This window comes from Myotis lucifugus, unplaced genomic scaffold (assembly GCF_000147115.1).
Source record: "Myotis lucifugus unplaced genomic scaffold, Myoluc2.0 scaffold_396, whole genome shotgun sequence".
NCBI classification, from domain to species: Eukaryota; Metazoa; Chordata; class Mammalia; order Chiroptera; family Vespertilionidae; genus Myotis; species Myotis lucifugus.
In genome coordinates this window covers 81,248-90,527 of record NW_005871444.1, presented here as the reverse complement: position 1 = coordinate 90,527, position 9,280 = coordinate 81,248, and the positions used below count along the sequence as shown (strand labels likewise).

The following is a 9,280-nucleotide window of genomic DNA, read 5'->3' as shown; positions in this document are numbered from 1 at the left end:
AACTGGAGACACGGGGTTTCAGGGTCAGTGAAGCGAGTCCATGGTGTTTTCAAGGACTCAAGGTCTGGCTGTTCTGCCCTCTGTGTGCCTCTGATCTCTTCCCTCAGGTCTAGGAAAGCTGCCCCGGCCAGGAGAGTCACGTCCTTGCCCATCAGAGCTTCAAGGAGGAAGGAATGCAATGAGAGCAAAAGCTGGCTTTCTCCTTCCCAGGGAAAAATCTTCCCTCAAAACACCAGATGGACTTCTCCTTGTGTGTGTGTGTGTGTGTGTGTGTGTGTGTGTGTGTTTCAACAGAGGTCAGCTTTTATTGACTGTGTTACAAAAGAGCCAGTTTAGTCAAAAAGACCAAAGCCCATGTCATCATCAGACTCCTCAGATTCTTCTTTCTTTGCTTCCACTTTCTTCTCCTCAGCTGGGGCAGCAGCGGTGGAGGGGGCAGGACCTCCTGCTGGTGCAGCACTAGCTGCAGGGGCAGGTCCACCAGCCCCTACATTGCAGATGAGACTCCCAATGTTGACATTGGCCAGAGCCTTTGCAAACAAGCCTGGCCAGAAAGGTTCAACATTTACACCAGCTGCTTTAATGAGGGCGTTGATCTTACCCTCCGTCACCGTCACTTCATCGTCGTGCAGGATCAGGGCCGAGTAGATGCAGGCGAGCTCCGAGACAGAGGCCATGGTGAGGGTGAGTGCTGGGCGAGCGCTGCCGGGAGCGGTGCTAGTCGCCGGATGAAGTGAGGGCCTCTGTCTTCCGGCCTTAGCTTCCTCGGAAGAACCGAGCACCCTTCCGGCAGCTGGGGAAAGGGGTCTCCTTGTGTTTTATGGCCTAGACCTGGGTCACATGCTCACTGCTAGACCTATCACTGCTAAAGGGAAAGACCAGTTCCTGTGTCATGACCAGTCATGATTCATGCCTTGAGGTGGGGTACAGGCCTGTAGTACGTGGAGAAGAAGGGAGCTGCCTACCAGTATGTATGGATGAAGCACACCCATGTCTTCACACTGGCCATGGTTGTGATTAAGGACTGAAGTGTGTTCACTCTCTCCCCTTGGCAGAATTAGAAACAGACGGGCACATTAGTATGCTTCTTCCTTTTTCTAGCTTTCAGGTAGACCTGATGTTTCATCATTTACCCTCTCCACCGCTTTCTCCCCACCAGCAAAGGGTCAGGTGGTAAATATTTTCAGCTTTGTGGGCTACTTGATCTCTGTCACAAGTCCCTAGTGTTCAGCATTGTAGCATCTATAGCCATAGACAATATGTACATGATTTGACTACATTTCAGTAAGACTTTATTTATGCAAACTGGCCAGATATCAGCTTCTGTCCACAGGCCATAGTTTGGGAACTCCTGATTTAAGTCATTGATACATTCATCTCTCAGATATTTACTAAGAACCTCCTATGTTCCAGCTACTGTCTAAGTGCTGGAGATAACATAGGAATCGAAGTATACCAGGTCTGTGCCCTGAAAAACTTATGCACTGCTCAGGGAGACTCATCAGAAACAAATGACCAAGTAAAGAACATTAAGTGCAGACTGTGATGCGTGCTGTGGTGGAAGTCGAATGTGATAGACAGTTTTGAGGTTGGCAGAGCAGTGGAGATGGGCCTAGTTTAAATGGGTTGGTGAGAGGAGCATGACATTTGAGAGCTAAGGGATGAGAAGGAACTTGCTACATGAAGAAAAGGCAACAGGAACTGAAAATGCCAACACTTTAGGGCAGGACTAGGTTTGACATACTCAGGAAGCCACAGGGCGGCAAGGAAAGAAGGAACAAGGGAGAAAGAAGCAGGCAGGGGCCAGCAGGAGAGGCCTGGCAGGCCTGAGAAGAACCACGGAGTTTATGCCAAGAGCAACGTAGGATTCCACAAAGGGCTGTGGCAGAGCACCGATGTGCACTTTTAGATGGTCAACCGACTGATCCATGGGTGGCGGGGAGGGAGTAGCGAAGCAGAGAGGTCCTTTAGAAGCTATTTCAACAGCCCAAGAGGTTTATAAAGGGTTATCTCAACTCAGTTCCATTGTGGACACAGCGGGGTCCCTCTGGTTGTAAAGTTGGGCTGAGGGGAAGAAACCTGGGAACTTAGAAGCACCAGACAGGAAGTTCCAGAAAGATAAACTGGCTTCTCTATGAAGATATTCAGAAAGACACAGTTCACTTAAGGCCCTGAGACAAGGTTGCCTGGCACCTCTCCAACCCACAGCAGCTCAGGGGGGAGCTTGCACACTGCTGGGTCATGGTGGGTCCTCCTGAGAAGAGGAAGGCGTGGCAGGGCTCACAGCTGCAGCCAGGCTGGGGGCGGGGATCGGTGAGGCACCCACTCCCATCTCTGCCATTCTGCTTCGGTTAATGAGTCTCCCCCCACAGGGCTGTACTCCAAAATGACATTGGTGCAGGGGCTGGTCAAATTGTGTATGTATCCCTCACTTTGTCCCACAGAGGATTGGAGGCCACTTTCAAGAAAATACGTGTAATAAAATAGAAGAAATTAAAGATATCAAAACTAATACAAATCAGGTAAAAAATCGAGACCAGCAAGCAGAAGAGAAAGCCAAAATGCAGGTTAGCACATCCTACATCAGTGATGGCGAACCTTTTGAGCTCGGCGTGCCAGCATTTTGAAAAACCCTAACTTAACTCTGGTGCTGTGTCACATATAGAAATTTTTTGATATTTGCAACCATAGTAAAACAAAGATTTATATTTTTGATATGTATTTTTATATTTAAATGCCATTTAACAAAGAAAAATCAGCCAAAAAAATGAGTTCGCGTGTCAGAGGTGTCACAGGTTCGCCATCACTGTCCTACATGGTTGCCATCACTGATAGGTCGGGAAACCCCATCTGTGCACTGATTCCTACTGTCTATGTACATCCCCTCCAGCATTATTTACTCCCACCCTGGGGCCTTGCCTGCCAGCTATGCGGTGATCTCCACGCACCTGTGCAGTGCCCATGAGGAGGGCCCCTGTCTCCCCGCCTGCCTCTGAGGTGACCTCAGAAATGGTGCTTCTCCTTCTCTGGGCACGGAGGAGACACTGCGACTGGTATTCACAATTTTCTACTCAATTGCTTTCTTCTGGGCTTGGTTTAGCTTAATGATTTCCCAATCAGATTTGAATTTCTTCACATTACTAAAGTCAAAATGCTAACCAGCAAGGCAAACGGAACCAAACGCTGAGATTTCCATCCTGAAGTGACAGGGGAAGGCAGCTGGGCTCCCGGCCAGAGGTGCTGGGAGTAGATCGAGGCCAGAGGGAAGCTAACTAGGGACTCAGAGATGGAAACAAGGCCGTGGGGGCCAGCTTGGCTCCTGCTTGGGTTTAAGGCTAAATGCTCATCAAGCCGGACCCAAGAGCTCAATATTCTGCTCAGGCATAGACCACTGTGGGCAAAGCCTTCCCCCTCTTCTCCCTCCCCAGCCAAGTGGCATTGGCTAGTTAATCAGGAAAGAGTTGACCTCTAGGCTGGAGGGGGTCAGAGGAGAGAGACGCTGTGGCTGACAGCTGACTGCCAGAGGACTCGTCTCTGGCTAAGTCTATCTCATATTCACCCCTCTCTCTGCCCACTTCCCCTCCAACCCTTTCCCTCCCTCCTCCATCCTCCCATGGACCCGTGTGGCTCTGCCCTGCCTTTGTCTTTAGGCCATCGGTGTCTCCATCTTGGGTCCTTCTGACCAGGCTGTTCCCGAGAGTGTCCCCTCTCTGGCTCAGCACCCACAGACTCTCAGAACACTTCTTTGGTCAACTGTCTCCATAAGCAGCCCAGGCAGGAGGTGTCACTCAGCTGCCCAGGCCCTACCTCCTATCCCTCCAAGCCTCCCCCCCACCCCCACCCCCCCAGCACGATATCATCTCAGGCAGTCACAGTGGACTCTTCTCAGCTTGCAGCCCTAGCAGACTGGTCCAGACGTGCCATCAGCCTCACCTGTACCAGGTCAGACGACACCTCCCTCAGCTGAACCTGGTGGGGATGGCAGGGCTCCATCACGAGAGGTAGCCTGGGCACCTGACGGAGGGTGACCAGCTCCTCCAAGATGCTGGGAACCCCCTCAGGCCTGGGGGAATCAGAAGGGTTGGTCACCCTGCAAGAGAATGGGACTTAAATTATAAGAATCAGCTTCAGTGCCAGCTCTGCTTCGTGCCACCCATGTAACCACAGGCAACACACGTCTCCCTCTCCATAAACTAAGGACTGTAATCCCTTCCCTGCCTACCTCGCAGGACTGTTCGAAGGGTCACATCGGATAATGGATGTGAAAGTACTTAAGGAACACTAAAGCACTGGGCAGATGTAAGAGGGGTTTTATTACCTAGTGTTTATGACCTGGAGGCCAGAGTATTAACAATTTCAATTAATCAAATAAATGGAAAAATAAATTGGTTTTATGGAAGCAGATTCCCGCACCTTGCCAAGGGTTCAGGGCTGGGGCAAGGGAAGGGAAAGGAACTCATTGTTGCACTGGGCTCAACCTAAGTAGGGGCTCCCTCCAGCCCACCCTCAGCTCCAGGAGCCCAGACACACCTGCCCGGGACCCACAAGCTCGGCCCCAGGATGGGGTCTCAGCAAGATCCGTTCTCAGCCACAGAGAAACCAAAGGCACTTTATTCGTCATTGTCCATGCTGTGGTTAAGGAAAGCCGCCAAGTGTCAGCCGAGCGCCATTGGCCTGATTTACAGGGGACTTCACAAGCGGCTGAGTGCTTCCCCTTGAACACTGGTGTGTGCTCACGGTATCCCAGACATGCTCAGGAAGCAGCATCCCGAAGACCCGATGCAGGAGGAGGTGAAAGCCTAAACAGCTCCTAGAGCAGCGGTTCTCAACCTTCTGGCCCTTTAAATACAGTTCCTCATGTTGTGACCCAACCATAAAATTATTTTCGTTGCTACTTCATAACTGTAATGTTGCTACTGTTACGAATCGTAATGTAAATATCTGATATGCAGGATGGTCTTAGGTGACCCGTGTGAAAGGGTCGTTCGACCACCAAAGGGGTCAAGACCCACAGGTTGAGAACCGCTGTAGAGGGTCCTGGTCCTCTCCCCCTCAGCAGATTTACTCTGGACCTTGTCCCAGATGCAGATGGGCGTGTCGTCCTAAGCAAGGGCAGGCGCTGTGCTGGGGTGTGAGTCCTGATGCTTGATCTTGAATACAGACATGGCTATAATGAGCTGCTCCCTCTTCCCCATACCTGAAGGCAGGTCATGGTTGGGGCATAAACGTTAAACTCACTTTGACAGATCACCTGGGGCCCCTCTGAAGGACTTTCTCCTCTAGGTGAGGAGACAGGTAGAGGAATGGCTGCACATAAACAGTTCTAATATAGGGCCGTCTGAGTGCACGGTAAGAACTATTCATGCCAAAACGGACTTAGGCAGGGCAAGTGAGAATCTCATCAATAATTTAGGAGCAAGTGTGCTGGGGACAACTGGCGATGCAGATCATCGGTCCTTGTACAATCAGGAATAGATTGTACCCAGCACTTCGGACGTAATAAATAGACTGTTCTTTCTTTCTCTCTCTAAAGCAAGGGGGTGGAGGGGGGGGAGGGGGGGACGTCCAGCCCGCAAAATCTTTTGGTGTGGCCCCGGCAAGGCATTAGGGGTGAGTTAATTCAATGTTTGACTAAATATAGCAGGCTGATTTCTAAGTTGATAATTTTATATGTCCCGCAAATGATGCTATAAATATCCAAATGGCCCTAGGCAGAAAAAAAGGTTTCCCACCCCTGCTCTAAAGAAAGCTTTTGAAATGGAGAAGAACCAGAACTATTGACTATCCCACACTGTCTTTGTGAAGATTTGTGCAATCCGTGTAACTGACAACAGATTAACATGCATGAGAAATAAAGTGTTTCTATGAATCAGTGGCTCTTGACTGAGGGTGATTTGGTGATGCCTGGAGGCATGCTTGTCACACCTGGGCTAGGAAGGGGGATTTGCTCATGGCCTCTGGTGAGAAGAGGCCAGGGATGCTGCTAAAAGTCCTCCGATTGCAGAACAGTCCTCCACGAGGAAGAACCATCCGTCCAAAATGTCAATAGCGATGCTGTTATGAAACCCAGCCATAAATCAACATGAAAAAAGATCAATTCAATAGAAAAATGGACAAAAGATTTGGAGAGGTAAGATAAGGAAGTGGGAACAGAAATGGTCCCGGAGCAGGGAACCCTGCCCTACATCACTGGTTATTGGGGGAATGCAAATGAAAGCAAAACGAAGGGGCCATTTCCCACTGTCCAGTCGGCAGGAATTAAACAGTGCGAGAGTAGGTCTGGTGCTGGTCAGGTTATAGAGTAATGGGAGCTCATGCTAATGCAGGTCCAACCACTTTGGAGAGCGATTTGACAATACCTGGTTAAATGGAAGACACACCTAACCAAGCCGAGCAGTGTTACCCTAGAGAAATCACCCTCTAGGTACAGAGAGAAATACAAGCAAGAAAGCTAAAGGCAGCCCCTCCAGAAGTGAAATATTAGCACAGCCTAACAGTCCATCGAAGGGAAGGCGATGATGAAACGATTGAGCATGCATCAATGTGGTTAAATAGTGAAAACGGGAGGAAAGAAAAAGGTACCAATGGATCCTGAAGATAGTCTTTATGCTTATCTAAACTGGCAAACCAAACTGTTGCCAAGGCTGATATTTACTATCACACATGTACTAAAAGCGTCAAATCTAGCGTGGGAATATTCATTTCTCTCTGGGGAAGGCAGGAATAATATCTAGGAGGGTTTCTGTTATATTTATAATGTTTCATTTCCCAAGATGGGTGGTGGATATTTGCTCTGTTTATTCTCTATATTTTTCTCTATTGTTCTCTGTATTTATTAATACAAAGAAAATGAAATGCCACAGAAAAACAGCAGGGTCTTCTGAATGTCTAGTGGTCCCATGGGACTCAGATTGGAGCAGGGTATCTGAGAGAGGTCCTGAGGGGAGAGCTGCTGTCCATCTTGCTCTGCAGCCCTCCCATGACCATGGCTCATCTATGCAAACATGGGCCACGAAGCCCATATTTTACCTTCATGAGTCATACAGTCCCTCTGAGGATTGGGATCTGCATGGTTTTGGAAGTTCTCAGTTTCAGACTCTGAAAGCGAAATTTTTTTTTCTGGAAGAAGATCATTCCATAGTCACCTTTAAGATCTAAGAGGCAGATGTTTGTGATAATCCCTGGGGACAGTGGCGACAGCTGGAGTGGGCCCATCGTGGGCACAGGCAGTGCAGATGGCTGAAAGCGGGAGGGGAGGGAATGGGAGTGTTCCCAGAGATGGCAGCTGTGTGCTTCGAGGTAGGCCAGTTCCTGGAAAGCATAGAACAGGTATATGGACAGTGCCGACCACTCCTATGGGGTCTCTGTAAGCGGGTCCTGTGATTTTCTTGGGAGTGCTCATGGGTATTTTCCCCTCACACTGACCAGCCTCAGTTCATGCAGATAGCTGAACATGGAATAATAAGGTGTGATCTACAGATAAACCTGAAATTCAGGATCCTACCATTACTTGGATCTGAAGTCAGGAGCTCCCCACCCTCAGTTTAAGAACGTTTCTACTCATGGCCGGGAGTGGGATGTGATAAGGTTCATAGACTCACTGAGTGTCCCATCCCTTACCATGCTTGGGGGAGCCAAAGTGGCCTAGATTCTGAAGACAGCTAGAGCTCTGCTTGCCACTGCCTGACATGGAAGCCACACTGCCGAGGTGGGGCCCTGGCAATAGGATGCACAGAGACCTTTGCCCTGAAAGCCAGGAGTCTGTCAGGTTGATCGTGTAAGGGTGTCTCTGAGGCCTTCTGGGCAGTGAGCCAATTGGGGTAAGTGATTCCATACAAGGTCATGGGTGAGGAAGCCACAGTCAACAAGGGTGGCAAGTGGCTGCCGGCCAAAACCTGCTAATATATGCGAATAGCAAGCCCATCCATCTCTTGGCTGGTGTGAAATGAACACATTGCTCAATATGGTCAATTGGCACTGGATTTTCCAGCTTCAGAGAAGGAACAGAGCACAGTCTCCAGCCCCTGCCAAAGAAGATACCAGAAATCTATCCCATGCAATGTCTCCTGTAACCTGGAACTTGGCCTCAATGAACACCTCAACTGAACTGACTGGGAAGTCTTGGGAGATTGCTGGTAAATCCCTTGGTGAGGGGTCACAGTGGTGGTGGGGTGTTTACTTTTTATTTTCCATGTCCACCCAGCACACATCTGAATGATTGAGATGAATTTATGTGAAGGAATTTGAATGAAACAAAACATCCTTTTGTTTTTCTATATGTTCAAAGTTTGTCTTGCCAAAGAGCTTATATACTTCCAAAGACCAGAAACCTCTCTGGACACACAGAAGACTTTTAGAAACATTTATAAAATTGGCACAAAGAGGACCTCTGCAACCTTCACAATGTTTCATACTACGTAAAATAAATGAACTATCCTCAAAACATAGATGTTTATGGGTATGTTCTATCAGTAGGAGCTGGGCTATGACTGGGTTTAAGGTCTGATCATAGGCTTCAGGGAGCTTTCATTCATTCAGAAAATATTTACCTAGCACCTACTATGTGATAAATATGCCTCTAGTTACTGGTAATGTGTCAGTGGAAGAACAAAGATTCTAGATGAAGGTCTCATTTCAGTAAGAGATGAACATGCACAAATAAACCATATAAAACAAAACACAATAACAAATGGTAGAGTTTAGACAGTGATGACTATTGTGAAAAATATCCAAAGGATCGTATGTAGAGGGTGACTGGGGCCCAGACATAGTCCCTGCCATCCTAGCTCATATACTCTAGCTGGGACTAGGATAATGGGAAGATGCTCTAATTGACTCAGCTGGAGGGGTGACCCTGAGGTAGTAGCCTAAGGTGTTATATACCATCTCCAAAAGTGGTGAACTCTAGTTTAACCTGAACATGTACTACTTACTACCCAGGGGAGGTCAATCTGGTGGGTGGGCCAGGGTAGATGGGTGGATGGATTGAAAAATCTGGCCCTGATATTTTAGAGCTCCTCCCATCAAGAAATGTAATCTCTTTCTGCACTGGGATGGCTGATAGAATGTGTTTGTTGGAAGAGATACTGGGTAAGTTCCAGAGCCAGGATTTCAAGAGGTCATGAATCTTCTGTTTGGACACTCCTGGAATCTTGAGACAGCCACATGCTGAAGAAGCTCAGTCTGGCCTCTTCCAGTAAGAGAGACCACATGGGGGGGAGAGGGAGAGGCCATGAGAGGATGAGCGGCCATTCCAGCCACCCTACCTGAGGCCCCAGAC

General features: G+C 48.6%; 1 pseudogene; it reads right to left on the bottom strand.

Annotated features, from left to right (window-relative positions):
- Window positions 1–288: 288 nt before the first annotated feature.
- LOC102435271 lies at window positions 289–739 on the bottom strand (annotated as a pseudogene).
- Between the last annotated feature and the right edge of the window lie 8,541 nt (window positions 740–9,280).